This window comes from Hypanus sabinus, chromosome 14 (genome assembly GCF_030144855.1).
Source record: "Hypanus sabinus isolate sHypSab1 chromosome 14, sHypSab1.hap1, whole genome shotgun sequence".
In the NCBI taxonomy this organism is placed as follows: Eukaryota; Metazoa; Chordata; class Chondrichthyes; order Myliobatiformes; family Dasyatidae; genus Hypanus; species Hypanus sabinus.
In genome coordinates, this window is record NC_082719.1 from 57,674,690 (window position 1) to 57,700,023 (window position 25,334).

The window sequence follows — 25,334 nt, forward strand, 5'->3', positions numbered from 1 at the left end:
GTCTTTCTCTCCAACCAGAAAGCTGCAGCTTGAATGAACTAAAGCGACTTTTATATTTCCATCGGACAATACATTATTCCCTAGACAACGATAGAGCTATTCCTTATTGATTATTATTATACCCGCTCTTTTAGATTTAGTATTGATGACGTATATTATCTGTATGTTTGCATTGATATTATTTTTGTGTATTTTTATCAATAAATACTGTTAAAAATAGTACCATCAGACTTCAACGGACCTCTCTATCATTGCTGGTAAGTGACCCAATTACGGGGTACGTAACAGTTTGCATTGATAATTTAACACAATTTCCTCAGGAAAGGTATTTTTAGAGATGCTTTTTCTGTCAGATTCCCTAGCTTTTTGACTACCGGAAGCTTTTGCACATGCTCGGTAGAACCATCTTAACCAGAAGGAGTGACAATAATAAGACATGTCACCAACTTACCTAGCAAACAGGAGGAAATCTGCAAATGCTGGAAGTTCAAGCAACACACACAAAATGCTGGTGGAACGCAGCAGGTCAAGCAGTATCTATAGGGAGAAGAGCTGTCGACATTTTGGGCCGAGACCCTTCGTCAGGACTAACTGAAAGAAAAGATAGTAAGAGATTTGAAAGTAGGAGGGGGAGGGGAAAATGCAAAATGATAGGAGAAGACTGGAGGGAGTGGGGTGAAGCTGAGAGCAGGAAAGGTGATTGGCAAAAGGGATACAGAGCTGAAGAAGGGAAAGGATCATGGGACGGGAGGCCTCAGGAGAAAGAAAGGGGGAGGGGAGCTCCAGAGGGAGATGGAGAACAGGCAGAGTGATGGGCAGAAAGAGAGAGGAAAAGGAGGAGGGGGATAAAAGCTAAATATGTCAGGGATGGGGTAAGAAGGGGAGGAGGGGCATTAACGGAAATTAGAGAAGTCAATGTTCATGCCATCAGGTTGGAGTCTACCCAGCCGGTATATAAGGTGTTGTTCCTCCAACCTGAGTGTAGCTTCATCTTGACAGTAGAGGAGGTCATGGATAGACATATCAGAATGGGAATGGGACGTGGAATTAAAATGTGTGGCCACTGAGAGATTCTGCTTTCTCCGGCAGACAGAGCGTAGGTGTTCAGCGAAACGGTCTCCCAGTCTGCGTCGGGTCTCACCAATATATAAAAAGCCACATCGGGTGCACTGGGTTTACAGGTACCAATTTACCTGTTTCAATTTCTTTTGGACAAGTGACTGGTTACAACAAATTGAATTTTGTCTTTTGAGTCATAGAGTCATAAAGCACTACAGCATAGAAACAGACCCTTCAGCCCATCTAGTTCATGCCAAACTGTTATTCTTCCTAGACCCATCATCCCACATTTGTACCAAAGCTCTCCATACCTTTCTCATACTTAAGTAAACTTCTCTTAAAAGTTGCAGTCAAAGCCACATCCATCACTTCTGCTGGCAGCTCGTTCCACACTCACATTACCTTCTTAGTGAAGAAGTTTTCCCTTAAATATTTCACTTTACATCCTTAACATATGATATCTAGTTCTGCTCTCACCCAACCTCAATGGAAAAAGCCTGCTTGCATTAACCTGTCTATACCCCTCATCATTTTGTATAGCTCTATCAAATCTTCCTTCTAAAGTCCTGACTTATTCAACCTTTCTCCATAATCCAGGTCCGCAAGTCACAGAAACATCCTTGTAAATTCTCTCTGTGAGATTGGGTAAGATACTTAATAAAGGACTCATATATTTTAAGTAATTTAAATAATCCCACAACTGTTTTAAAGAAGAATATTCATCTTTCTGTCAACACCAGTAAAAATACTTCTAATTGGATCATTATTGCACTGTTCCCTGTGAAAGCTTGTTTGAAGAATAGCTGCTGTGTTTCCCAAAATGAGCATGAAGTTGCTTCACCTTTTGTAAAAATCCTTGGAATATCTGGAGATCATGAATGATACAGGTTACATGCCTTTCCTTCTGATCTCTTCCTCACCTCTTGCCTCTGGTTATACAGCTTAAAAGCAAGTTAGAACCGAATTATCTAGCAGTTCACAAACAAGAGAAAATCTGAAGCTGCTGGAAACCCCAGCAATGCACACAAAATGCTGGAGAAACTCAGCAGGCCAGGCAGTGTCTATGGAAAAGAGTAAACAGTCGACATTTTGGGATGCATTATTCTTGCCTTGAAACGTTGACTGTTTAATCTTTTCCATAGATGCTGCTTGACCTGCTGAGTTTCTCCAGCATTTTGTGTGTGTATCTAGCAGTGCATTGCCTAAAATGTTAACTCTCCATAAGTGCTGTCAGACTCACCGACTATTCCCAGCATCTTCCCTTTTGCTATATCAGTTAACATCACTTTTGGTTTATGAGCTCAGCTCAGTAATTACCTTTGGGAGCAATTCCAGCAGCACCCAAACTGTGTAAGTGAATCACCATGATCAGCACCAGCATCACATTACATCTGCCATGAAATTAATCCATTACACCCTGAATACTTTCCACATGATTTTTTTGTTGAATCAGTCAAGCTCCTACTCCTTCAGCTGGCTAGCATTGAATAGCTTTAATAACTCGACCTGTATTTGTGTGTCCTTATACTCTTCTGCTGATTCCAGTGTTAATGCACTGTGGTCTGAAGATCCTATTTTAAAGTAAATATTCTGAGAGCTGATTCACAAATGTACTCATTTATTTTCAGCACTGACACAACCCCGACAGTGAAAATCTCTGTGTCATTTGATATTCATTACTTTGCTTTAGTCCTTAATCCCTATAATGCTGAGCTATCCATTCCAATCAGACAAAGTATCTAGCACACAAACTGAACATTTTAATATTTAAAGGATCATCTAAGTGTCATTTTGTAATGTATGATTTTGGAACCAAGTTATCAATTAATATATATTTTTAAATTTTTATCTCTACTGTGTAATATTTAATTTACTAGATCAGGAGCATTTGTCATATAGGTAGCATTTTAAAATATGATAAGGATTGAACATTTTATAGTGGGAGGTGGGGCACACTGTGGTTGTACATATGTTTCATGTTGGCATGAAGCAGGAGAAATGGCATGGAATTCACTGGAATCTGATTTTGACAGAAGTGAATGGGCCAGTTTGGGATAAAATGGGGCTGCGTGGGCAACGTGTTTTCTCCCCATCGTGGAGTGGCAGATGGAAAGTCCAGATGGAAAGTGTGAACATTTAATTTCACCGGTGAGTGGAGCATATTTACAATGGGAAATCAGAGAGAATTGTTCTCCATTGAGCAAAAGGCATATGAAGAAACTGAGTCCTACAAGGCCTAACAGATTGGTCACCTAAATGAATATGAGACTGCAGTAAAAATATAACAGCTTCCTCTACTTCTCTTTTGAAGGATATATATGTTTCAACAGGTACATTTAATGTCAGGGAAATGTATACAATATACGCCCTGAGATTCTTTATCTTCGCAAACATCCACAAAAACAGAGGAGTACCCAAAGAAAGAATGACAGTTAAGTGTTAGAACCCCAAAGCCCCACAAACTCCCCCTTCCCACACATAAGCAGCAGAAAAGCAATGACGTCCACCAGCAAAAAAAGCATTGGCACCCCCCCCCCCCCAACTGAGCACTCAAGTAGCAGCAAAGCATCAATAAAGGCACAAACCTACAGAACCCCAAAGACTACTCATTCACCCGATATTCGACATACCACTGGCCCTCTCTCCCTAATGAGGACAAAAGAGGTATCTCTGTTTCACAGCAAGAGGGGAGACATGACAAGACAACCTACTGATTTACGGTGTTAAAAGTCTGTTGCCTCGCTTTTTCCGAGCTCTGTGCCCAAAGAACTCAAGTCCCTGGGCACACAGCCAACAGCCAGCTCACTGCTTTCGATCAATCTTCCATTTACTCCCATGATACATCAGGCAGCAGCACCAGCATCGAATCAGCCTGTCTCCAGAACCACGAGAATCCAGCACCCTGAAGGAGTGCTCGTCTTCCAGGCTGTGCCCTTGGCATATTGAAAAGCGGCCGGTCATGTGGTCCTGAGAGCGGGTCCCGTTTTCGTAAAGAACCAAAACCAGAGTGAAACTCCAGATCGGGTTCTTCTAAAGAACCTTGAAAGGGGAGAAAAGAGATGTCAAAGATTGAAAAAGAACTGTTTCATATAGATGTGATATAAAAACAGGAGAAAGCCACATGATCATTCTACCATTTGACAAGATCATAGTGGATTGTAACTTCATTACTACATTCTGATCTACCTTTGCTAACCTTCAATTCCTCAACTTACCATGAATCTATTCAACTTTGCTATAGAAGTACTCCAAGATTCTACTTCCAATGCCCTTTGAAGAAATATTCCAATGATCCTACAAAAAAATTTCATCTCATTACTCTCTAAAACGAATGACTTCTTATTTTTAAACAGTGACTCCTTGTTCTTGATTCTCTCAAAAGGAATATCACCACTATATCCATCCTGTTAGGATTACTTAGAATCTCTCAGATTTCAGAAAAATCCCTTCTCACTCTAGTGGATACAAGGCTAACATATTCATGAAATGACTCATGATTTCCAGATATTATTCTAGTAAACATTGAACTACTGTAATTTTACTGCATTAGCATTATTCTCTAAGTAAGATCAATACCACACATAGTGCTCTGCATGAGATCTCTTCTCGTGTTCAGGGTCTGATCATTGGTGAGTACAGAGTTTGAGGCCTAGTGTTTAGGTCCTCATTCATTGCTTTCAGCGAGTCCTGGGGTTGAAAGCAGATATTATATTTCAAGGACAATTGTAAGACTTGAAGTTGTGAAGTCAAGGTCTGATGACTAGAGTCCTTGAGACTAAATCACTGCAAGTCCACGGGGGAAGTCAAAGCCCAACGTCTGCGAATCTGAGAGTCCACAGGAGTCTGAAGGAGGCTTGTCCGGGGTTGTGTGTGTGTGTGTGTGTGTGTGTGTGTGTGTGTGTGTGTGTGTGTGTGTGTGTGTGTGTGTGTGTGTGTGTGTGTGTGTGTGTGTGTGTGTGTGTGTGTGTGTGTGTGTGTGTGAGAGAGAGAGAGAGAGAGAAAAACAGGGCTTGTTTTGCTGTTGTTTCTTTTATCATTTGTTGTGTTCTGTGTTCTGTATTGTTCTGCTGAATATGGCAGACATGCTATGTTGGCATCAGAATATCATGGTACTTCTGGGCTGCTCCCACCATGACCTTAGGTGTGTTGGCTGTTAACGCAAACAACACATTTCACTGTAAACTTGAGAAAGTCTGTAGGTGCTGGAACTCCAAATCAACACACAGAAAATACTGGAGGAACTCAGCAGGTCAGGCAGCATCTATGAAGAGGAATAAACAGTAGATGTTTTGGGCCAAAACCCTTCTTCAGGACTCAATTTCATTGTATGTTTTAATGTATGTCTGATAAATAAATCTGAAACTGAATTAATGCTTAATGGAATCCATCCATCTACAAGCATAATGATATAATCTTCACTGCACAGTATCTCCAAAGGATAGAAAGCAAAATCATACACTATATTGACTGGGCGTATGGACTGTGACCTTACCTCCACACTTCCTCAGACTCTCTCAGGGCAATGTTACACACTTACAGCACTTAGAAAACAGTCACCGACATCCCAAAAGGTGTTCTTACTGAATGGACTTTCCAGAGGAATGAGAGACAGGATTCCAAGAATACTGGAAAACCGATTGTTTTAATACATAAGTTTAATACAGCAAAATGTTTAATACATCTGAAATTAGAGCAGAAATAATTGAAAATCAAAAATGACAGAAGGTCAAGGAGCATTTTTAAAACTCATTATGTTCTCTTCAACCATAACCTCAAAATTTAAATGTGTATTTTAGTATAATTAGAAAAAAGTATGAGAAGGGTGGAAGGCTGAAACTAATTAAAGATTAGGCAATTACAGTGGAGGAATGGAAATTTTGGATGACCTTTAGATTTGTTTGATAAATTAGAAGTCATCAATAAGGGTAATGTATTGAAAGAAGGTTGAGCAAAGTCAGTACTGTATGTGGAAAGAAAGTGTAGGGATTTAGATGAAGAAAAATGAAAATGTGACAGGAGGAAAAAGAATGAAAGAATGAGAGAAGCAAAAATGGCTAGCAGCAAGTTCAGCTGATATGAAATAATTTCCAAAGATATTCATTCAGGCCCATTTCACCAGCAATCACTGCTGTAAGAGAGAATTTAGCTTAGGTTTTAAGATACTAAAGTACTAAATTGGGCCATTGAAAATACCACATCTGATCTGGGGAATGGTCCCTTTGTTTCTCTTTTCACCTGCTGACTGTTTCCTGCATTTCCTGTTAGTATTTTAAAATTTCATCAGCAGTTGTTTGCTAAACAACCATTCAAATGAATGTATATCAAAAATGGTTCTGGTCACGATCTGTTACTAACTTATCCAAAGAATGGAGAAAAATTAATTTAAATGTAATTTCTATTGATTATAAAATGATAAAATCTATCAGAAATGTGATGAGAAGCTACATAAAACCAATTGTAATTAATGAGTGGGCTGATCCACTACAAGTAAAATATCTCACAACTTGGCACATTGTACTCTATTAGGTTTGTACTAAAAATAATTAAAATTAAATAAAGTACTTACAATAAATTGTAAAAAGAAATAAACTCTATTTTATTATGCAAGGAAATAATTCCAGATTTCAATGTCCACATCTGTGAAGCCATTATTTTCTGGGACATAAAATAAATCATCCACGGATTTAACAAATTGATTGAATTCCTGGTTTTATCTGCATTCTCTCTTTTAATGTTCTCCCTGAGATTCAGGCATTTCTTAGCAAGAGTTCTTGCCCTTTTCTTCTTAAATTCTTAACTATCAGCTTCCTCTCCTGCAGATCTAGTTGGCATATCAGAAACCAATTTCAAAAAGGTTACAGACCTGAACAAGACCGTTTGGCTAGTCACGTTCAGAATGGCCCACATATGAGAATTTCCTTGACCTGCCTTTTCCCTGTAGCCCAGCAAATTCTTTCCTTCAGCAGGTTATTATGTTCCCTTCAGAATGATATAATTGAACCTTCCCCACTAACACCCTGGGAGTGCATTCCTGTTTGTAAATAGCTGGAATAAAATAAAATGGATTTCTCATGTCATTTTTGATTCTTTCACCTATCATTGAACATTGGACAAAAACAGTACAGTGCAGAAACAGGCCTATTGTCTGTGCTGAGCATGTTTCCAATTTAAACTAATCCCGTCTGCATACACATGGGCCATATCCTTTCTCATGCCTGTTCATTTCCTTGCCTAAATTTCTCTTAATTGTTGCTATTGTATTTGCTGGGGATATGTTCTATATGATTTCTATATTCTCAGTTTCCTGACACTTTCACAAAAAGAACAACTTTTCTTTGTCGACTCTGTCTATCCTAGTCATGACTTTAAATCAGTTGCTCTCTTCACCATCTTCTGTACCAAGGAGAAAAATCTAGGTTCTTCAGTCTTTTCTTGTAACAAAGGTCTTCATCCCAAGCATCAATATTAAATCCTTCCTGTGTCCTCATTAAAGCCCTCCCATCTTTTGTAAAGTAAGTTGCTCAGAACTATACAAAATAATTCACATGACTTTGTACACTATGCCTTTATTTACAAAACTCCAAGATTTTGCATGTTTTTTTAAATCAGAATCAGACTAAGGTTTATTATCACCGGCATGTAACGTGAAATTTGTTAACTTAGCAGCAGCAGTTCAATGTAATACATAATGTAGAAGAAAAAAAAACACAAATAAAGTAATAATAATAATAATAATAATAAATTACAGTATATGTATATTGAATAGATTAAAAATCATGCAAAAACAGAAATACTGTATATTTTAAAAAGTGAGGTAGTGTCCAAGGGTTCAATATCCATTTAGGAATCGGATGGCAGAGGGGAAGAAGCTGTTCCTGAATCACTGAGTGTGTGCCTTTAGGCTTTTCTACCATCGACCTGATGGTAACAGTGAGAAAAGGGCATGCCCTGGATGCTGGAGGTCCTTAATAATGGACACTGCCTTTCTGAGGCACTGCTCCTTGAAAATATCCTGGGTACTTTATGGTCTAGTACCCAAGAAGGAGCTGACTAGATTTACAACCCTCTGCAGCTTCTTTCTGTCCTGTGCAGTAGCCCCTCTCTACCAAACAGTGATGCAGCCTGTCAGAATGCACTCCATGCTACATCTATAGAAGTTTTTGAATGTATTTGTTGACATACCAAATCTCTTCAAACTCCTAATGAAGTATAGCCGCTGTCTTACCTTCTTTATAACTGTATCAATATGCTGGGACCAGTTTAGATCCTCAGAGATCTTGACATCCAGAAACTTGAAACTGCTCACTCTCTCCACTTCTGATCTCACTATGAGGATTGGTATGTGTTCCTTCATCTTACCCTTCCAGAAGCCCACAATCAGTAATGTTGTCTTACTGACATTGAGTGAAGTTTGTTGCAGCGACACCACTCCACTAGTTGGCATATCTCACTCCTGAACGCCCCCTGATTACCACCTGAGATTCTACCAACAATGGTTGTATCATCAGCAAATTTATAGATGATATTTGAATTATTCCTAGCCACACAACCACTTTTTCAACCTATCCTATCATTTTCAATTATTTATGCACATAAACTCCTATGCAAGTCCCTCTGTTCCTGTAGCTTTTTTTAAAAACTGTGCTCTCTAAGTTATATTCTCTCTTCTTTTTTTAAAGAAAGTCTTACATTTTTATTATTTTTGCATTAAGTCCCATTTGCTATCCACTAAACCATTTTGCCAGTCTGTCTATACCTTCTTGGTTTATGACTGTTTTCACAGCTTACTATGTTTTGAGTTTTCTGTACTACAAGTAGTAATTACAATTTCTGTCATCAAACTAGCCTGCAAGCTATTATCTCATTTCGAACATTCTCTAGAGTATTTACTGTAAATGTGCACCAAATTCCAAAATGTTAGACCAAAATGGCTCTAATCAAAGTTGCAAGTGTGAGTGAGCTTCTGATTATGACCATGTTAAATTATTGCTCCTTAGTAATTTTGACCACTCTGTAATGTTTGCAGTGATCAACAACTTCATTGCTCTTTAATACTCTCCCTCCATTGTGCAGTAAAATGGAACTCGGTTTCCTATATGTATTGCATTCCAAGCTTACCCAGAAAATGTATGATTTTGCGGTTATATTTGATATCAGCTGAGTTTTGGCCATGTGTCTATTCCATCACTAAAAGAATTATCCACGTTTCATTACTTCCAGACTTAACCAAGCTATACTGGAGTACAATGCTTTACTCTAAGCCAGCTGTTTTCTTTCAAAGATTTGATTCACATATTTTGAAGTAGGTTTCATTCTATTCATACCTATACTTGTTGACCTAAATTGTCTCCCAATTGTTTCTATTATAACAATTTCTCCTTATTTATGATCACCTTTGTATGTTTTTTGATCCAGCCACAGCTTTCTTCAGACTTGAGTTTTCCTCATTTCTTTGCACTTCTGATAAACAAGTTCCAGATAGATTCTTGATTAGCAAGTGAAAGAAAGGTTCCTATGAAAAGGCAGAAATGTAGAGATGAAATTAAAATTAGCAGCAGCCTTATTGAATGGTGGAGCAAACTTGAGCTACTCATGCTGCTATTTCTTACATTAATATATTTGGCTATTTTCTTCTTAATTGTTGAAATTCCAATGTCCCTTCTCATTGCAAATTTTAGTGCCACATTCATTGTTCACAAATATGGAGATTCGGATGCTTTCTAATCTAAAGTTAATAGGCAATGAGAATAAGCCACTACTTATATTTTGGAAAAGTTGTTTGCTTAATTTCAATGTCAATGGCTAATGTGTGGAGATCATTAAGGTGTCAATCCAATGACATAGATGCCTTTATCAAACGTGAAGCAAACCTCTACAATTTGATTTAAATTTAACTCTTGGAAAAACAATTTTGTTTTGTGTAATACTATAAAATGATTAGTATCGATACTCCAACATGCTAATATTTTCATTAGATTACATATATAGAGCAGCAATGGAAGAGATTTTCCCAATGTGCATTATTTTCAGAAGGCTAAATTAGGTTGAATACATGTGTTGTTAATATTTTATTGGAATTTTAGTTAAGAAAGTGACTGTTGAACTTTTCAGCTGAGACCAAATTTTACTGCACTAGCAAATTTTAATGTGAAGTAACTAATTTCTGAAAGAGATAAATTAATTGCAGACGTTCCATTTCATAATGATTTGTATATTTCTGCAGCAAAAAGAAAACATCTGTGTTAACCAATTTTTAATTAGAGTTTAGGATCAAACTAATGCTGAATGACACCAAATCTGAGGCAGATATATAATTAGGATTTTCACTGAGTGGGATAACATTTGTAGATAATGAGAAACATTTGCACAACTACAATAAAGCTGAGACTTCTATTTCTTTCTTTTCAACAACAGAAAATATTGTGCTTATGAAAAAGAAAGATCATTAACTAATATTATTATAATTCTGATTCATCTCTCTTGATTTAGGGATGGTTTACACATTGATGGAACAATATAATGGAAAGCTTGCTAATTTTCACATGAAAGGGATAAGAAAAAAGAAAATTGTAGGAAGAATTGCCATTACAGTAATACAAACAATTTCTATCCTTCTCGCACAACTACAATAGGATTGTATATGATTGCTGTACTATATTTTGAGATCTGTTCATAAATTATGTCCCAGAAATTCAATAGCATAAATTGTCTTCTAGAAATTCAATTGCAGAGCACATATCTTTGTAAAAACAACATGATTACACTATGACAACAACTAAATGTGATTAGGATCTTACAGCATGTGATCCCTGATTGCAAGCTAATGAATAGGGTTCTAACAAGTTTTCGCTGGAGATGCACCCAAGGGTTTTGACCCAAAAAATTAAGTACTGTTCTGAACAATAGCTGCCAAAATCACCTGCACTGGGCATGTTGCTTAGTATAGGGTGATATCCTTTGCCAGCATAACAAATAATTTATTTTGCAAACTGAAGTGAGTATGGTACGTAGGAATCTCCTGCTGAGAAAATAATTGGAGTTGGCGGATTATTCCCTTTGTTATGTGTAGATGGAGAGGCTGTTAACAGCACTACATACTGAGCAGACTTGGCATTTATGCCTATATATAAATGGTAATACAGTATGCAGCATGCAGTGTGACAGCATGGGACCTTTGTCTAATATCCCATAAGTATTACCTGTGTATTTTACGTGCAGTCAGAAAAAAGAAAATCAGAGTTGTGTACTAATTTACCTAAATGCTAGTTGCATAGCAATCATTTGCTTTCAGTGAATATGCTTTGGTGTAGATAATCATTTGTATAGTTGAAATTGCACTGTGGGATATTAGCAGGCTGTTCATGTCTGAAATTCTTCACCCTTTATTTTATCAGTGTGTTAATTCAGTGAAGAAGACTGGGTTGGGGGAGTGGTAACAAAGTAATTCTGAAAATGTGGAATGCGGAAGAGAAAGCCTGCTGAGTACTTCCAGCACTTTTTGTTTTAATTTTGTGTATGTGTGTGTGTGTGTGTGTGTGTGTGTGTGTGTGTGTGTGAGAGAGAGAGAGACTGAGTGTGCATTGTTAAGTGGTTATTGTGGCTATCTCCAAGACTTTTGTTGAATAACCCAACCTGTTCAGGAGGATGCTGGGTCCTTCCGTCTCCTAGAATAGCATAGTATAGCTTACCCAAGATACATGTGATACAAATTGCACACCTTGGACCATTTTGCTTCATTTTCATTAGGTGCACATGTAATGGTGCCAAAACCAAGAAAACTATGGCAGTGCAGTGTTTATAATTCAGAACCATGGACCAATAATATAGAATTCAAAGCCTATCCGATCATCTGTGGCATTCAGACTAATAATACGTAATTTAAAAAAATACTTGCCTGTTATAACCATGACCTCAAGGTTGTTGGTAAAACACATCTGGTTCACAAGTGTCATTCTTGGATATTTAAATATGACTCCACACCTACCAATGTGGCTCATTCTTAAATACCATCTGACATGCTTTCAATTCATGGGATTAGAAATGGGCAAGGAATTCTGGGTTTGCCAGTGATGCTCAGATTCCAAAAGATGGTTTAAAAGGAAATTTCAAAAGCTGGCAACCTGAGCTGTATTATATTCTTCCTGAAGTATGTGTCAGCAGTACTTTGATTGCTGTCATGAAAATGGTAACCTGGACATCTGATGGTTGAAGTGAGACACATCAGCTACGCCATCAACTGGATCCTGTAAAAGTCTAGAGTATAAGACCTTGTGCACCGAACATACTCTGCTCATTGTTATTTGGCTCAAAAGATTCTAATTAGTAAATTCTAAAAGGACACAGATCAGTTTACAAAGAGGCCCGAATAATTTTATTGATAAAAGGTGGATGAATAATCTTTTTTCCCAGTTTTGTGCTATCTAACATCGTGCTGCTAATCTTATGTCATCTCCTGAAGACTCCCACTCTACTTTAATTTTCTGGAGCTGGACTTCCGGACAATCCAATTGTTGATCTACTGCAAGTAAGCCCTCACATAGTGATAATAATAATGGCCAACTCTGAAAACTGGGCAGATTTCCAGCGAGATATGTGCACACAGCATGCAATGCGTGGCATTTCTGTCTTTTAATCCATGTATATGAAGCCCATTGAAATTGTGGCACACCTATGCAAAAAGAAGTCTTTGTAAGTCTTGTAATTTGTTAACGTCTGAACAGATCTCAGTCCATTGCTGGGAACGTTACATTTCATATTCAAGTTAGCTGTTCTTCTGTGTGCAAAATGTACAGAAGTAAGTGAATAGGCATATTTTAAAAGCTATACATGTAAGAGTTACTGACTTTAAAAAAAAGATTAAAAACAGGCTCCATTTACTGGTTCTTACCACCTACAAATGCTCCTGGGAAATGTGTGGGATGCATTTGCTGGCTGCTGCACAGCTGTGGGCATCTTCTGCCATGCGAGAACTCCGTTAACAGATGCATTTCTGATTCGTGAACTGTTCACAGGAAGAGAACCTTGTTGTGGCCCAGAGAGGACCCAAGTTTTACAAAGGAACATTTTTATTATTTCAGAATCAACATCTTACCATTTCTGGCCCAAAAACCTGGCCCAATGTTCACTTTCTATTGTATTCATCAAATATCAGCAGGTTCTGCTCTCCAGTTTTGTACACACAAACAAACTTCCACCCGGTATATACCTTGCTAGTCAATAAATAAGACGCCTGCTCAGACTGCATACTTTCATGTAGGGGACCTGATGTGAAATTCTGCCTTTTGCCAGAGTTCCAGAGGTGATGAATCATCCCATAGGCCCATGTAGAGAGGGTGCCTGTAAGGACTTTCGCTGGGTTAGCTGGGATCAGTACTGAGATGAGGAGCTCAGTACTGCACACGAGGTGGGTATTTAGAAATCGGGAATTAGTTTATTATTGTCACAACTTGTCAATACTGACTGTGTTGCTCAGTGGGCCAATCCCATCTGCATGTGTTTGGCCTATTGCCTCTCAACCTCTCCTGCCCATGTACTTATCTGGATGGTTTTTAAGTATTTCTACTGTGCCGATCTCAACTACTATTTTCAGCAGCTCATCTGAAATCTTCTCGATTCCTTTCATGAAGAAGCACCTGACCTTCCCTTTGCTGTATATCTTGTGCCCCTTATGATTAAATATACCTCAGACAATCAGCCCCCAGTCTCCCATGTTTCATGGAAATATGTTCCATCTCAGGCTCCCAAGTTCAGGCACCATTCCAGTAAATGTTTTATGCATTCTTTGCGGTTCAGTAACATCATTCTTATAACAGGTTGACCAAAATTGTACCTAATACTCCAATCTCAGTCTTATATAACTGCTACTTAACTCCCAGCTCTTCTACTCTGTTTCATAACACTTCCCAGGGTCCTACCATTCATGGTATAAGTACTTCCCTGGTTTGATTTCCCAAAATACAATGCATTATATTTATCTGGATTCAAAGCCGTTTGCCAATTCTCAGCTCACATACCTGGGTGATCAAGATACGGAGAAGGGGGGAGAAGAAAGAATGACCAAGATGGGAAAGGGACTTTCATTACATTGTCCGTCTCATTGAGGCAGCAGGAAAGCTCAAATTTGAAAGTAACTTTTACAGCAGAAAGAGTAGATATGTAGATTAATGCTTCCAGTGTGGCCGTTGCTGAATACTGACAGTAGCTGGTTCGTCTGTGCTTGACCACCTGAATCTTAATTTCCCTCATCACCTCCTGTTGGCTATACTGGTAGCTGCTGTCACCTCCTGTCTCCATTCTGTTGGGCTGGGAAGAGTTGTGCCTGCTTCCGCCAGTCCTCAGCAATCCCCTCACTCACCACATTGGTTAGGGTGCATCCTTGGCCTCAGCATCTAGGTGCTGAGTGGCTGCATTGCTCACCTCGGCACTGGTCACTGCTCAGTGTTGGTTCTCACTCTGTACCTTTGGTGGTTCACTGCTGGATTCATTCCGGGTCTCTGGCATCTGGGATTCTTTCACCGCACCGAACAGCATAGCACAACCATTTGATTATGCAGGAGTTCATTGCAGGTTCCCATTAAAGCAGCGCTATCAGTAATGCATCTCTCCAGATATAATGCTATAATGACCCTTTCTTTTTGGCACTGATTTCACTAGCGCCATTGTTTCTCGGAATACGCTTGAATATTAGGTGAGATACCAGCTCACCTCTGAATGCAAGTAGAACATACTATCATATTTTAAAAATAGGCCGTTTCATGGAAGACTCATTTCAGACAAATGATTTTAAACAGAAAACAGAATGAAAGTTTGTTGAAGAAACTGGCCCAGTTTTTGCACAATTTACACCAAGACAGCCAAATGCAGTCAAGCTAGAAACATCTTCAGTCAAATATTTTGCTTGGTACATAACAACAATTGGTGCAGCATGGCAAAACTATTACATAATGTGAATTTAATCATGTTTTAACTGCTTTAGTTAGAATATATTGAAGTAAGAGCTCCCAAAGTATTCTCTAAGTTTCATTTGTAATTTTAAGATTAGTTTTAAATTAATAGAAAAATCTACATTGGTTATTTTGTGCCTTCACAATCTTTAAGCTGAATCTGTTGCAGAAAATTGGAAACCACCCATGGAGATGCTACCCTCTTATGTTCATCTGTTAGTTTAATTGCTACAGTTAACTACTTGATTAATGACATTAAAGGCAATTTTTTTGCCTAGCACATTAATATACATATTGCTGTGACATCTTCTAAGTGTTATTTTTGCAAAGGTTTAAACCAGATTTAAATACATAGATTAATCCTCTGTTAACAATGTGCCACAAATTGATAAAAATGTTTAAAATGAGTTAACTTTGAACAGTAATGGGGATGTAAAATATCAAACTAGGATACATCCGGAGTTTCATTAACCATAAAGGTTCTGGTGGATCAGTCAAAGAAGATAAGTTGTTTTAGAAAATAGAACATAGAACTGTACAACACAGTACAGGCCCTTTGACCCATGTTGTTGTTCCAACTCTTTAACCTAGTCCAAGATCAATTTAACCCTTCCCTCTCATAAAGCCCTCTAGTTTTCTTTCATTCATGTGTCTATCTAAGAGTCTTTTAAATGTCCCTAATATATCTGACTCTATCACCCCACCTGACAGTGTGTTCCACTCACCTATACTCTGTGTTAGAAACCTACATCTGGCATTCCCCTTATAATTTACTCCAAACACCTTCAAAGATAGTCTATTTCTGCCCTGGGAAAAATATCTCAGGCTGCCCACTAAATTTATGCTTCTTATCATTTTGTACATCTCTATCAAATCATCCCTGATCTTCCTTCGCTCCAAAGAGAAAAGCACTAGATTTTTCAATGTATCCTGATAAGACATTCATCCTGGTAGGCGACCAGAGTTGAGCACAATACTCCAACTGCCCTAACCAGGGTTTTATAGAGCTGAAACATTACTTCAGGGATCTTGAACTCAATCCCCCAACTAATGAAAACCAACACACCATTTTCCTTCCAAACTGCAACTTTGAGGGATCTATAGACATAAACACCAAGATTATTAAGAATCCCGCCATTAATGCTGTACTCTGTCTTCAAGTTCAATCCTCCAAATTGAATCACTTCACATCTTCCAGATTTTCCTGTATTCCTAGCAATCATTAACATCGAAGAAAATTGATGTTAATTTTCAAAGAACAAGTAAGTCATCTCACTGATGTTACTGGTATGTTACTGTGCACAAATTGGCTGACAAATTTGCTGATAGAACAGAAATGAGCAAATTTGAGAAGGAATTCACTGGTTTTGAAACACTTTAGGAGAGTGTAGATGAAAAAGGAAGTCCTAGAATCATAGAGACATGTAGCATGGAACCAGGCTCTTCAGCCTATCTAGTATATACTATATCAACCGTCAAACTCCTATTTACACTAATCCCACACTAATACATTTTTTATTCTCTGCAGATTTGCATCAACACGTCCCAGATTCTCACACTTGCCTACATACTAGGGAGAATTTAGAGTGGGAAATCAGCCTTACAATGCACACAGCATTGCGATATGGGAAGCAAACTGAAGGAAAACCACAAAGCCACAGGAAGAGTGTGTGAATACTACACAGAGAGTACCCAAGGTCAGGATTGAATTCTGACACTGTGAGGCAGCAGCTCAAATACTTCCCCTACTGTAAATATAAATGCCTTCTTATTTTAAGAAATAATTCTTCATTGACATTTTTATTCATATTCAATATTTGAATTGATTGAAATGATACTCCAGTTGTTTCAGCTTAAAAGCATCGATCAATCACCTTACTAGTTAATTTGAAATGCATGCCTGCTTCATACAGAATTTGTAAAGGTGACGATATCAGGGACTGTCTTTTTACTTCAAGGTGTTCATCAATCAAACTGCAAGGTCAAGGTATCATCAAGAGGCAATACAATGCCCATATGGTCAATGCTGACAAAATGTATCACATAATTATAAACACAGAAATAAATTACCATTTTAGTGAGTAGATAAAAGTGCAACAAATCTATGTTCAACATCTTTGGGCTGGATTGAGTTCTGCTGTCTGGTTAGAGTTCAGTAAGTGGTTTGATGATAGTAACTGGATGTCAAAGAGCTAATTAACTGCAAACACAAGATTTTCTTGGGTTCGTAACTCTACCAAATCTGAGGGTAAAAGACCACCTCCACAGACTGAGATCCAATGGAAATCATGTGATCTAAAGAAGAGATGCTGAGTGGAAGGAGCTTTGGAGATCCAGTAGTTAATAACCATGACAAACAAGGATTCTTCAGTGTTATCAAGAATCAGAATCAGGTTTAATATCACTGGCATATGTTGTGAAATTTGCTGTTTCGTGGCAGAAGTACAGTGCAAAACATAATATAAAAAATCTATAAGAAGAGACCATAACCTGGGTGATGGGGGTCCTTAATGATGGAAGCATCACCTTTAGAAGATCTCCTTGATGCTGAGGAGCTAATGCCTCTGATGGAGCTGGCTGTTTTCAGAAGTTTCTGCAGCATTTTCTGATCCTGTGCATTGGTGCCTCCATGCAAGACATCCAGTTAGAATACTGTCCATGGTACTTCTGTATAAATTTGCTAGAGTCTTTGGTGACATTCCAAATCTCCTCCAGCTCTTAATGGAATATAGCCCTTGTCTTGCCTTCTTTATAATTATATCAGATTGCTGGGTCCAGTTTAGATCCTCAGAGATGTTGACACCCATGAACTTGAAACTGCTCTAACTTTCCACTGGTGATCTCTCGATGAGGACTGGTGTGTGTCCCCTCAACACCACCCCTCTACTGAAGGGATCCCACTGCTAAACATACAGTGCCTTTATGTCCCCAACACTGACTGCCTTCTACAGTGATTGCTCCCTCCACAATTCTCTTGTCCATTCATCCCTCCCAGCTCTTATCCTTGCAAGCAGCCCAAGTGGTTCACCTGCCCATACAGCTCTTTCCTCACCTCCATTCAGGGTCCTTCAACTGCAAATCTTCTGGGATTGTATATTGTGTCCAGGGCTCACGGTGCAGTTGTCTCCACATTGGTGAGACCCGTCATAAATTTGTGGGACCACTTCGTTGAGCACTGCCACTCCATCGTTCACAAGCATGACTTCCCGATAGCCAAATATTTTAATTCCGACTCAGACTCCCAATCCAATTCCAGCATATTATTCCATGGCCTCCTCTTATGCCAAGATGATGTTACCCTCAGGGTGGAGGAGCAAGAACTTATATTCCACCTGGGTAGACTCCAACGTGATGGCATGAATATTGATTTCTTCTACTGGTAAAAATATATTCCCCCCCCTATTTTACCTCTTCTCACCTATCTATCACTTTCCTCAGATCCTCTGCTCCTTCCCTTTTGCCTATGGTCCACTCTTCTCTCCTATCAGATTTCTTCTTCTCCAGCTCTCAACCTTTCCCTTTTCATTCCCTACCTTTTCATTTTGGCATCTTCCCCCTTCTTAGTTCTGCAGTTCTGAAGAAGTGTCTTGGCTCAACTGTTTATTCATTTCCATAGTGTCAACAATAGTCATGCTATTAGCAAGTTTATAGATTGTGTTTGAGCTGTGTCTCACCACACAGTCATTTATGTAGAGAGAGTACAGCAGAGGGCCTAGCACGAATCCTTCAGATGTGCCAGTGTTGATTGTCAGTGAAGAAGAGGTATCATTTCCGATTTGCACTAATTGTGATTTCAGATGAGAAAGTCAAAGATCCATTTGCAGAGGGAGCTACAGAGGCCCAAGTTTTGGATTTTGTTAATTAGTACTGAGACTATCCATGGCCAAAGTGCTCATGGACTCAAGAGAGCTTATCAAGGACAAAGAGGCTGTTATCATGTGCTGGGAGGACTTCTAATAGTTCCAGTACTTTTTTCTTGATACATTTGCTCTTCACTGAATCACTCAGCAAACCAACCGGTTCATCCTCAGCATCACCATAGAAGACCATGTCAAAACAGGAATACAACAATTGAGTAGATACCTCAGAGAAATACCTGCCGAGCTCTAACCAGGTGGACAGGTACTTTAAAAACAAATTTGCTGCTGTGCTTTTCAGATCAGGGGACCTCAGAAACAGTATATTTGGGACCTTTTTCAATATAAAAGGCAATGCAATTTTGGTTTGCCAAAGGGAAGGTCATTTCAAGGGTCTTTCTCAACTAACTGTGCCTTCCTGTGCTGAAGAATTTCTGCAGTATGAAATCTGTTCTTCTAAGCCCACAGAGGATATGATCTTCACTATCCACACTCCAAAAAAACAGAAACACGAGGGACTGTGGAATATCCTTCTCAAATCTGGCTTCATTAAGAAATTCATCTTACTCCTGCAGTGGCTCCATAATAGCGTGCAAAGGCACAGTGCTAATGGCTCCACAATATCTCAGAACAGACTGTCAGTCATGGCTCTGTACTTGTCCCAACACATTTCTCAGTCTTTCTTACTGCATTGCTGCATTGGGAGCATGGAGCAACATCTAGAAATCTCCAGGAAGACCTTCTTTGTTGCTGCTGCTGCTGTGAGGTCCGGGACTCTGCTGGGAAGAACAGGTCCCCAGTCCTCGGGGTTGCGTTGCCGATGGTCGTTGGCGGGGGTGTCTTAATACGCTTGGCAGAAGATGGTGCTTGGAGAAGCTGTGCCAGAGGGGATGGTCGTCGGCGCGGAGGTTCGATGGACTCAGAGTCCGCCGCGGTTGAAGCACTTTCACTGTGTGCTGCGTCTGCGAGGCTGAGTCGGGCGGCGCCGTGTAAGTCCATAGTGGGGGTATTCCCTTCTGCCGCCGGTGTGGGATGACGAGTCTATCGGGACCCTGGGGACTTGTGGAATCTGTGTGGTGGTTCCTTTTGAACTTATAGTCCTTTAACATCTTTGGACTATTTTTACTGTGCCCATGGTCTGTTTTTTTCATCAACTATGCTATTGTTTGCACTGTTGTAACTATACATTGTAACTATGTGGTTTTGTGCAGGTCTTGTAGCTTTAGTTTTCGGTCTTGTTTTGTCTGGTGAAATTGGAGCTCCTTTCCGGGGATGTGCTAAGATGGTAGCGCGATATTAACACGCAGCCGCCTCTCCAGACTCTGGATTGGAGATTGCCAAACGTTACGTGGATTTTCTGGTGGAGTCTGTTTTGTCATGTGCTTTTGTGATATCATTCCGGAGGAACGTTGCCTCATTTTTTTAACTGCATTGCATTTGTGGTTTCTAAATGACAATAAACTGAATCTGAATCTGAATCTGAATTTCACCTCACCATGGTCTACGTACATATAATTCAACCATCTGACTAAAAGAATGCTTGAAGATCCAGCCATTAAACAGTGCAAATCTTGTAGTCTACTGGGCAGCAGTGATCCCTGACATCATGCAGGCATGCAAGACATGGACTTTTGCAATGGAACGTCAAATAATGAAGGAATGCCCCCATTGTTATCTCTTCAATATCCTCCAGATCCACAAGTGTGGAAAGTGAGATTGCACTTAGGTAAGTAAACCTACCTCCTGTACCTAATAAGGTGGTCACTGAGTGTACGTTTGCTATATTCTGCTGCTGTTCCCATACGCTGCAAGGTTCAATGAATTATACATTCAGAGATGCTCTTCTGCACACCACTGCTGTAGCATACGGTTAACCAAATTATTGTCACATTCCTGTCATCTTCAGCCAGTCTGGCCATGCTCCTTTGACCTCTCATTAATACAGTGTTTCACCCACAGAACATCATTCTCCCTGTAAATTCTAGAGACTGCTGTGCATGAAAATCCCATGAGGTGAGCAGTTTCTGAGGTACTCAAGCCACCCTGACTGGCACAACAATCATTCAATGGTCAAAGTCACTCAAGTCACCTTTTTTCCCCACCCCCCAATTCTGATGTTTGATCTGAACAACAACTGACTCTGTCTCTGCATGCTTTTATGCATTGAGATGCTGATATATGATTGGCTGATTTGATGTTTGCATGAATGAGGAGATGTACAAGTGCACCTAATAAGTGGCCACTGAGTGTAGTCCCTTCCTTTCTCAACTAGAATATCTCATTTCTAATTATGCTTGGTCTGGTTTAATGCACAGATAACGCTGTTCATTTCCTGACAGTAGATTCTCAAGGCAAGCACTCTGTTCTAAACTTTGCCGCAGGAAGAGAACACTGGGTGGACAGAGCAAATGATTCAAGGCTGCCCTTAAACATCCTTTGGGAGAGATCTTAAGTGAGTATTTACTCAGGAGACAGACCCGAGAAGTAAGGCAAAGCAGTATCAACTTCACGGACTCTATACAGATTACAGAGGAGGAGGTGTTTGCTGCCTTGAGGTAAGTTAGAGTGGATAGATCCCCAGGGCCTGACAAGGTGTTCAGGTGTTCCCTCAGACCTGTGGGAGGCAAGTTCAGAAAATGTTGGGGCCCTAGCAGAGATTTTTATATAATCCGTAGCAAAAGGTGAGGTGCCAAAGGATTAGAGAATATCCAATGTTGTTCTGTTATTTAAGAAAGGCTCTGAAAGTAAACTGGGAAATTATATGCCAGCAACACACACAAAATGCTGGTGGAATGCTGCAGGCCAGGCAGCATCTATAGGAAGAAGCACTGTCGACGTTTCGGGCCTGATGAAGGGTCTCGGCCCGAAACGTCGACAGTGCTTCTTCCTATAGATGCTGCCTGGCCTGCTGCATTCCACCAGCATTTTGTGTGTGTTGCTTGAATTTCCAGCATCTGCAGATTTCTTTGTGTTTGCTCTATAAATGATATGCCTGACATCAGTAATGGGAAAGTTATTGCAAGGTATTCTAAGGGACCCGATATATAAGTATTTGGATAGACAGGGACTGATTAAGGATAGTCAGCATGGCTTCGTGCATGTTCGGTCAAGTCTATCCAATCTTACAGAGTTCTTCAAGGAAGTTACCAGGAAAACACATTTAACAAGGTCCCGCATGGGAGGTTAGTCAAGGAGATTCAGTTGCTTGGCATTCGAGATGATGTAGTAAATTGGATTAGACAATGGCTTTGTGGGAGAAGCCGGAGAGTGGAGGTAGATGGTTTCCTCTCTGACTGGAGACCTGGGACTAGTGGAGTGCCACAGGGATCAGTGCTGTACCTAGTGTTGTTTTCTATCATCTGTATCAAAGATCCAGATGATAATGTGGTTAACTGGACCAGCAAATTTTCAGATGATAAGACATTATAAGACATTGGTGAGGCATAATTTGGAGTATTGTGCGCAATTTTGCTCACCTGCCTACAGGAAAGATGTAAACAAGGTTGAAAGAGTGCAGAGAAAATTTACAAGGATGTTGCTGGGTCTGGAGAACATGATTTATATTGAAGGAGTGAATAGGTTAGAACTTGGAATATGGAAGATTGAGAGATGATTTGATTGAGATATACAAACTTATGAGGGGTAGAGATAGGGTAAACACAAGCAGGTTTTTTCCACTGAGGTTGGGTGGGATGACAAGAGGTTATGGGTTAAATGTGAAAAGTGAAAAGTTTAAGGGAAACATGAGGAGAACCTTCTTCACTCAGAGGGTTGTAGGGTTGCCAGCACAAGTGGTGCATGTGAGCTCAATTTCAATGCATAGGTACATGAATAGTAGGGGTAAGGAAGGCTTTGGTCCCAGTGCAGGTTGATGGGACCAGGCAGTTTCAATGGCTCAGCATGAAATCGATGTGCCAAAGGGCATGCTACTGTGCTGTACTGTGCTGGGGTACATGTCCACAGATCCCTGAAAGTTGCCTCTCAGGTAGATAGGGTAGTTAAGAAAGCTTATGGGGTGTTAGCTTTCATAAGTCGAGGGATAGAGTTTAAAAGTCGCGAAGTAATGATGCAGCTCTATAAAACTTGGGTTAGGCCACACTTGGAGTACTTTGTCCAGTTCTGGTCACCTCACTATAGGAAGGATGTGGAAGCATTGGAAAGGGTACAGAGCAGATTTACCAGGATGCTGCCTGGTTTAGAGAGTATGCATTATGATCAGAGACTAAGGGAGCTAGGGCTTTACTCTTTGAAGAGAAGAAGGATGAGAGGAGACATGATAGAGATACACAAGATATTAAGAGCAATAGATCCAGTGGACAGCCAGTGCCTCTTCCCCAGGGTACCGCTGCTCAATACAAGGACATGGCTTTAAGGTAAGGGGTAGGGTGTTCAATGGGGATATTAGAGGAAGGTTTTTTTACTCAGAGAGTGGTTGGTGCATGGAATGCACTGCCTGAGTCAGTGGTAGAGGCAGATACACTGGTGAAATTTAAGAGACTACTAGACAGATATATGAAGGAATTTAAGGTGGGGAGATACATGGAAGGCAGGGTTTAAGGGTCAGCACAACATTGTGGGCCAAAGGGCCTGTACTGTGTTGTACTATTCTATGTTCTATGTTCTATGACTTCAGAGTACCCTGAAATTGGTCAAGAAAGTACTTGATATGCTAGCTATCATTGGTCAGTGCAATGAGCACAGGACTTGGGGCATCATGGTTCAACTGTACAACTTATTGGTGAGTTCACACTTGGTCTATTGTGCACAGTTGTGATCACCAAGTTATGGGGGAGGTGTGGCTGAGCTGGACACGGTGTAGGATACATCCTTGAGTATGTTATTCGGACTGGGGTCTTGAGTTATAAGGAGAGGCTTTTTAACTTTAGTGGATAAGAGGCTGCAAAGTGACCTTACAGAGGTATATAAAATCACAAGGGATGCAAACAACATGGACACTACAGTCTTTTCCCTTTAGAAGGGGGCCTAAAAGGAAAGTGCATTGGTTTAAGGTGAAGGGGGAATATTTAAAATAAATCTTAATTTTGCTCATCATGTGGAACAAGTTGCTAGAAGAAGCAGTAGAGATAGGTGCAACACATTGTTTAAAAGACATTTTGACAGATCAGTGGACAGCAAAGGTTTAGAAGGATATGTGCAACCCAGGCAAATGGAGCTAACTCAGACATTTTGATCAGCAAAGACGTGTTAGGCCAAAAAGCCTGTCTCCCTGTTGTATTACCCTATGACTCTGTAGCTACAACCCTGAACACTGAAAACCTAGTTTGGAAGATGCTGAGTATAAGACAACAGTTTTAGATGTCCTTTATTTGGTGATTTTACTGTGATGCATTCCAGTTCTTTTTGAGATTATTCCATAAGGATTAAGCTCAAATAGGTTCAAATAACATTAGTAAGGGAGAAAACATCTGATGCATGATTTAGATATCACTTGTGCACAGGGTTGCTAAGGTGACTTACACATATGCCTGGGCCTGTTTCCCTATGGTCATGATTTCAGCTAGAAACTATTACTGATGTAATGTGAAAATGAAAAGTGTCAATATATCCCATTTGTATAATAAAATGTTTTAATAAAAACTAAAATTAAGGTTATTGTAGTTTAAATAATTACAAATTCATTTTGTGTATTTCTTTGAAACTGATTATAGTCATGGAGCAATTTGCACAACTAATTTATTCCACATTTGAGAAGACAGGGTAAATTCCAGGCAGCTGTCTTTCCAGTGTATAAACGTGCTCTAAAGGAATTCCAATCAGAGAGAACGGAGCAAAGATCAGCAAAATCAGCTCCTGGTACTCATGTGAATAACGTTGATGAGTGGAAAATTAGGAGCGCTGTAAATTAGGTGTTCTGACTTCCATGCCTCGAGCCTGAGCCCTGTACATGGCAGGTCAGCACAGCCTTAATAAATTTATCCTGAACAATTACCTTTCATTAACACAATAGGCACCAGTCATTCTCCATTCTCTTAGTAACCCCAATATTAACAATGAAGCCTGTTTCGATAGTCACAGCGAAAGCAACTGATTAAGAAACACAAAGTTATTTAGTGCTTTAAAAAAAAACATAATGGGTACATTTTTGTCTCCATGCTGGAACTGTGGACCAGTGCCCTTTGTCATAGGGACCTTGCAAATGTTTCCATTTTAGTGACTTCAGTGAAGAAAATGTATGCCTTTGAAAAATTATACCCTGAATGACACCTGAAGTAACACCCAGAAATAGTGTGCCCAGTTCAAGCACTACTCTGATGGACTTTGACAGTTTACCCCACAAAAGCTTTATCTGGAAATCAGAATTTTAGGAAGAGGTCAAACTAATTTAATTAATTACAAAAGTGAAAAATCATTAACTATTTTACAATTTAAAATACAGGTTAGCTTTGGTTATAGTTAATTGTTTTTGAGGTTCATAAGGATATTTTTGGGAACAGAGAGGGGAGTTCAGGGTCAG

At 39.6% G+C, this 25,334-nt stretch overlaps 1 pseudogene; it reads right to left on the bottom strand.

Moving 5' to 3' along the window:
• Positions 1–25,334, bottom strand: part of LOC132404479 (uncharacterized) — a 46,304-nt pseudogene that overhangs the window by 12,737 nt on the left and 8,233 nt on the right.